This window comes from Alosa alosa, chromosome 20, assembly GCF_017589495.1.
Source record: "Alosa alosa isolate M-15738 ecotype Scorff River chromosome 20, AALO_Geno_1.1, whole genome shotgun sequence".
In the NCBI taxonomy this organism is placed as follows: Eukaryota; Metazoa; Chordata; class Actinopteri; order Clupeiformes; family Clupeidae; genus Alosa; species Alosa alosa.
Genome location: NC_063208.1, coordinates 11,129,424 through 11,136,923, shown reverse-complemented (window position 1 = coordinate 11,136,923; position 7,500 = coordinate 11,129,424).

Below are 7,500 nucleotides of genomic sequence, written 5' to 3'. Positions count from 1 at the left end.
CCGCTGAGCCCCCAAACCCCTCGGAGCCCCTCGCCCCTCAGTCATGCTGACACCCCAGAATACTCAGCTGGGTTGTCATGGCAGCCAAAACACCAGAGACTAAACTGGGAGTGGACATGCATATTTTGTCTATATGTGTGCATGTATGCGTGTATAATATTCTGAAGCCACCTGTCAGAGGATTATAATGAATTGAATACTGTGTGTCAGGGATGTGTGTGTGTTTGTCATTGTGTGTCTCTGTGTATGTGTATTTATATGCTGTGGCTGATTCTGTTGTTTTCCAAATTTGTTTAAAGGGTTTCAGTGATTTTATCTTATTTACTTTGTCCACATGACTGTGTTGCACAAGTCTGTGTGTGAATGGACATGTGTGTGTGTGTTTGTGCGTGTGCTGTGACTTACAAGCAAGTGCCGACTTTCTCTGCATATATCACTGCCGTGCTTCTCTTCTTGATCTTTTCTGTCTGTTTGTCTGTCTGTCTGGCTGATCAGATACCTACAAATTCAAGACTAATTGTGAATGGTGCGGCCTTTATTTGGCTATATTTACAGATATAATTTAATCCCAGATCATGGGGCATACATTTGCGCACATGACACACACACACACACACACACACACACACACACACACACACACACACACACACATACATCCACTTGCCCTTGGCTCCCTCTTGGTGTGGAGTGGTGGCCATATAGAGAAGTTGATGGGCACGAGGGGAAGGGGCAGGGGGTTTGCTCTGCACCCCAGTACAATCAAACACTGAGCCCTTTGTCCAGAGGCAGCCACTGTCCACATGGGCCACTGACTCAGAGGCTCAGCGCAGCACAACCCCCCCCCCAGGGGGCACTGGGCTGCACTAGTTGTCCTCTGGTCAGGGAGGCTACTCTGTGGTCATGTCACGCTCCAGTTTGGTTCAGATTTTGACTTATCTGCAAGGTCAAGTGTGTGTGTGTGTGTGTGTGTGTGTGTGTGTGTGTGTGTGTGTGAGGTTGTGTCATGGGCAGGGCTGTGTGTGTGCGCGTGTGCGTGCGTGTGTGTGTGCGTGTGTGAGAGGGTATCAGTGGCACTAAGTACCTGCTGGCAGGTAGACCGATTTCTTAATATGCTTGTGGTTATTGGGAGCATATAGGGTGGGGGTCTTGGCAGTGTTGTGTTTTCTACGTTGCCATGGGGATTGAGCGCACAGGTGTTGCAGGTGGACCGTCCGTGTGCTGTTCTGCACAGATGGTGTGTGAGGATTGTATGTGTGTGTTTGGCCTGGAGAGAATGGAACAGCAGGTACCCCTGCTCTTTAGGCTCTGTCTGAGGCATGTGTGTGTGTGTTGGTGTGAGTGTGTTTGTGTGTGCCGACTCCCCCCCGGTACTGTAATCCGCTAACCCTGATTAGCGGCAATCCCCCCACAAACGTCCAGACGTTCTTTTAAACAGACACCTACAGCACACACACAAACACAAGCATGCTGACCCTTTTATCCCGAAAGGTTTCAAAGACACCAGGAAAATAGGTCTGGCTTACATACACTTAGGCCTATACACACACACACACACACACACAATCACACACACGTATGTCTGGACGCACTCTACAAACTTACACATTTATTTTATTTTTTTTTGTCTTTGGTTATATCCTTCTAATACTTACCTTTGGCTCTCAGACACACACGCACACACACGCACACACACAAAACAATGCAGCGAGAGCGTGTATGCATATCTCCAGTAACAAACACCTCTTTCTAAATTATCAACATTGCTATATGGTCATTTCCTCTTCAAATAAAGCGCAGTCTATGGGCTGCACTCACTGAAAACAAAACCATGCGGTTGTATTTGTTTGTTTGGATATTTATTGAACTGTTCTGATGAGCTAGACAGAACAGCAAAAGCACTACAGTCTGAAGTTAACAGCTGCTGGATTGAGCGGGGGCCATTACAAGCTATCAGCTTGCTCATAGAGAAATGACCTGACTGAATGGCCGAATATTGAGTGTCCATTTTTAATTCCCTTCAGTTGTCCAATGCATTCGTTTTCACAGAGTTGTCCCGAACCTGAAGTGACTGCGATGTCGAATTAGTCCTCTCAGGAGTCCTCTCATTGACTCTGGTAGAGACAGTGATCGAACACAGCTTTCTCTGTGTCCAGCTGCCACAGACCTTAGGCCTCATACATGCACACACTCATACATGCATATGCATACACTCATATACACATGCATATGCATACACACTTAACACTCATCCTCATACATGCATACACTCATATACACATGCATATGCATACACACTTAACACACTCGTCCTCAGGATAAATCACTTCCTCTGCTAACAGTGACTATACGTTTGTACTCGAACTCCTCACTTAACCTCACTTATAATCCCTGCACTTCTCCCCTTCTCTCTCTGTGTGGTAAGTTATGAGGTGTGTGTGTGTGTGTGTGTGTGTGTGTTTGTGTTTGTGTGTTTATGTTTTTGTGTGTATGTATGCATGCAAGGGGTGGAGGGTGTTTTGACCTCTACTGACATCCAAAACCAAAGTGTCACATATTTTCGAGAAGTGGGTCTTCTTCAGCATCCACCCGGCACCCTCTTCCCCCAAAGTTTTCTGACCTCTGGGTGAAGGGAAATCACACTTGCACATGCACACGGACACGCACACACACACACACACACACACACACACACACACACACACACACACACACACACATATCTGAACGTGGCATACATTTCCATAGTCAATAGGTAGAATCCCTTGTGGCCTTAAGCTTACATATGAGAGTGCAGTCTCAGTGGGGGTCAGAGCAAGAAGACAGTGAGAGAAGCGAAGAAGACATAGAAAAGAAAGAAAGAGAAAGAAAGAAAGAAAGAAAGAAAGAGGGAAAGATGAAGAACTCTCATTTTGCTGAAGACGAGCAGCCTTGGCAGTGGCATGGCATGGCATGGCAAGGCCAGCGTCCAGATGCTGAGGGACAGATAAGTCCAGGGGCAGCGTATCAGGTCTGCCATATGGGAGTGGCGCCCCTTGTCAGAGACTGGTGTCACCGCACACGCACACACACACACACCATAGACACACGTATGAAGTCACTGTAATGGCATAGCGCCCCCTACAGACCCATAGGGAGACTGTGAACCTCCAGAATGATCCCACAGCTTAGTGTGTGTGTGTGTGTGTGTTTGTGTGTTTGTGTGTTTGTGTGTGAGCATTTGTGGCAGGCAGTGTGGAAGGGCTGGCTGTCATTGCTCCTATTCTAAGATGGTGCTAATTAGACCCATAGTGTTTAGGCCTCATCTTTAGAAGTGCACAGCACAGCACACTTCACATCTGTGTACATATGATTGTGATTGTGTGTGTGTGTGTTGTGTTTGTTGTGTGTGTGTGTGTGTGTGTGTTTAATCACAGTTCAGCAAGAGCATAATTACACAGTTCAGGGAGTGTTGAGAAACTCCTTTGTGTGAGCAGTCTTGTCCCCCATATTTGTCACTGTGTGTGTGTGTGTGCGCGTGTATGTGTGTGTGTAGGTGAGAGGAGATGTCTAGATTTTTGTTCCCTGTTCTGCCGGTTGCTATGGCGTGACTCGGCTGACTCAGATGCGTGCTGATGTCATTACCTGAAGGGCAGGGATTTGAAAACACTGCTGTTCATCGCACCACTGTCATTATCACTCTATCTGTCAATCTCTCTATCACTCCATCACTCGCTCAGCATGTCCATGTCATCATCCACCATCCATGTACACATCTGCTTTCTGCACCATTCATACACCCTTTCTGCTGTGTGTGTGTGTGTCTCGCTTGATTTTTCTGTTTGCATGTTTTTGTCTGTCTTGTGATATTTTCTCTAGTTGGGCTTGATTGTGTATGTCTTGCGGAGTTCATTTGCTTCAATGTCCAGTTCTGGCCTAATTTGGTTGTTTTTGTTTAGTTTTTGTTGTTGTTGTTGTGTTGTTTTGCGGTGTGAGTCTGATTGGGTTTGCTTCAGGTGACTGCAGGTGCAGCCAAATCGGAATCGGATTTTCCGCTGTCCTGAGTGACATCACCTCACATGCTGTCAGCCTTAATCATAAACCTTCTGCTGGCAAATTAAATGACAATTATGACCCATAAATATGTGCACACACACACACACACACACACACACACACACACACACACACACACACACACACACACACAGTGGAGAAACAAACTCATGACCTTTAGCCTGTGATAGCCGTGTAGTTGAAGTGCGTCATGCTGTAATGGGAAAACGAGAGAGAGATGGAGAGAGAGATGGAGAGAGAGATGGAGAGAGAGATGGAGAGAGAGATGGATTGAGAGACAAGAGAGAGACGGAGAGAGAGAGAGAGATGCAGTACTGTGGGAGATGAAAGGGAGGTACTGATACAGGGAGGTACTGATACACACGTGAACACACACTCACTCTCACACTCACTCTCACACTCACTCTCACACTCACTCTCACACTCACTCTCTCTCACACTCCTCCTCTCACCTCACTCCTCACTCCTCACTCCACTTCCTCACTCACTCCTCTCACTCCTCACTCACTCCTCCTCTCTCACTCTCTCTCCTCCACTCACTCCTCACTCCCTCATTCACTCCTCCACTTACTCACTCACTCACTCACTCCTCACTCACTCCTCCTCCTCTCTCTCCTCTCTCACTCACTCCTCTCCTCACTCTCTCACTCACTCACTCACTCTCTCTCTCTCTCACTCTCTCCTCCTCACTCTCTCACTCACTCTCACTCACTCACTCTCTCTCCTCTCCTCTCTCTCTCACTCTCTCACTCCTCTCTCACTCACTCACTCACTCTCTCACTCTCTCCTCCTCCTCACTCACTCACTCACTCCTCACTCTCTCACTCCTCCTCCTCTCTCTCTCACTCACTCACTCACACTCACTCACTCACTCACTCACTCACTCACTCGCTTTGAAAGGGATAGCATGAGGCTTCCCATTAAATGAGGTGAAATGCCGAATGAAGAGAAACCTTGAGTGCTACAGTGTCCAGTTTTCCCTTCTCTTCAGAGTGGTCGGAGAAATGGGGGTCGTCACTTTAGCTTCCTGTTTGCTTCCTGTGGGTGGCAGCCAGCAGCTCGACTCCCTGTGCTCCTGTCTCAGTGCAGCGTGGGAAACCAGTACAGCCTCAGTTTGAGATTTGGCCATCACACACACACACACACACTCACACACTCAAACAGTCTGTAGCCAGATTATATATGTGTGTGTGAGTAAGGTCAAATGTGGCGGCACTGTTGGGTCGGCTGGTCTGTTCTGATGTTGGTATGCATTATGTGTGTCTAAGCCTAGGCCACATGATGCAGTAGTAACCCATGGACTGACTGCTTTACATGTTTCAGAGAATTGTCTTTGTGTGTGTGTGTGTGTGTGTGCGGTGTGTGTGATTTCCAAATCTCAAACTGTTTGTGTGACAGAGAGAGATTGTTGTGTGATTGCAGTGTGTGTGATTGTGGGGCTAACTAGTCTTCCTCAGTACTCTCCATACAGTATGTTAGGAACTTAAGGCTGTGTCATGGTCAGGGAGAATTGTCTTTGTGTGTGCATGCGTGCGTGTGTGTGTGTCTGTTTGTGTGTGAGAGAGAGAGAGAGAGAGAGAGAGAGAGAGTGTGTAGGCCTGTATGTGCGCCTGCATGTTTGCTTTTGAAAGTGTGATGGGTGCTGATTAGTTGAGTGGATGATGGGGCCCAGTCCTGTTTGTCTCACACGCAAGGACTTGTACACTCACACACACCCACACACACACACACACACACCCACACACACACACACACACACCCACACCATAGGCTCAGTCGTCCTTGATCTCTCCATGTTCTTTCCTCTTTTTTGGTTTCATAGGTGGGACGTTCTTTGCGCATATTAAAGAATTGCATCAAAAACTCAAAGCTCACCGAATCAGACCAGCATGAAAACCTTCAAACCCTTCACTCCTGACTTTCTTCCTTTCTTTCTTTCATCCCTCCATCTCTCCCACACTCCGCTAAGCCCCTGGTTGCACTGTTCACATGCGCCGCTGGCCGGCGCGCCTCTGGCCCGGGTCCGGCCCCAGCGCCGCTTGTTAAAAAGGGATTACGGCTTCTGAACCAACCTGCTCATGAGCGCTCATTAACTCCGCCATTGATCACTTTATGCAATGGCACGTCCGTGAGGAAACATTCTGACTTTGACTGTTTTCCACCTCCGAACACCCCCAAACACACACACACACACACACACACACACACACACACACACACACACACACACACACACACACACACACAGGACCTCCACCCCCCCCAGACCACCCATCACAACATGCCAACACACTAGCTCTTCTCTCAAGAAGACCAGCATACAGACCTTGCGTACTCACACTCACACTCACACTCACACTCACATTCACTCCTTACTCACACACTCTCACACACACACACACACACACACACTCACCCCCACACAAATAGAGGGGCATATGTGCACATGCTGCTCACCCTGTTGGACACACACACAAGCCTTTGACATTCACATTCTCTCTCTCACTGCCTTGCTCACACACACACACACACACACACACACACACACACACACACACACACACACACACACACACACATTCACATTCTCTCTCTCACTGCCTTGCGTGACTCCGGTGATGCTGACTGCTAGAACTCCGCAGCCACAGACGAGCCCCACTTCAGCAGAGAGGGAGATAGGGGGGGGGGGGAGAGGAAGAAGAGAGGGAGGGAGAGAGATGGAGAGATGAACAGAGAGAGAGAGAGAGAGAAAATAAGTTCAGATAGCGGTTAAGCCTCTTTTGCCTTCATTTACAACTGCTTCAACCAGAGGGAGTTTTATTCTCGTCCTGTATTTGCATGCCCAGGCACCAGTCTCATTACTCTCATGGCGTCCCAAAAGCCTCAAGCCCATAAACCCTTCTGAATAAGAGAGAGAGGGGGAAAGAGACTGTTTCTTGAACAACAAGCCAAGAAGTTCCTGAGCTATTCATTGCTCTGTTTCAGTGAATGTGTCCGTTCACCAATAAATGCTAAATAATCCGATGGCTTGATGAACCCCCTTAGTCATGTTATTAACATCGTGCTGAGTTTGTTGTTGTTACAGGGAGGTTTTCCTGTCACATGCTCAGAATTCCTCTCTTATCTGAATGTTCAATGTCAATGACCGTTGTGCACTTTGAGCTGCGGGAGCACACAGTGAGGTGATGGTGGGGGTAGATAACCCACACTGACCTCATTTTCCCTCTCTCTTTCTCTTTCTTTTCCTCTCGTTCTCTTCCTCTCCTTCCTTTCCTTCCTTCTCTCTCTTTTCTTGTCTCCCTGCCTCATGAGGGAGTGATGCGCAGTGAGCTACTGAGGGGAGATGTGGAGACCCTCTGGGTCTTACTTGGGTAATGTCCTGAATAGCCGCGAAAGGAAACTAATAGCTTTGTTTGTGTGTTTATGTATTTGTGAGTGTGTGCA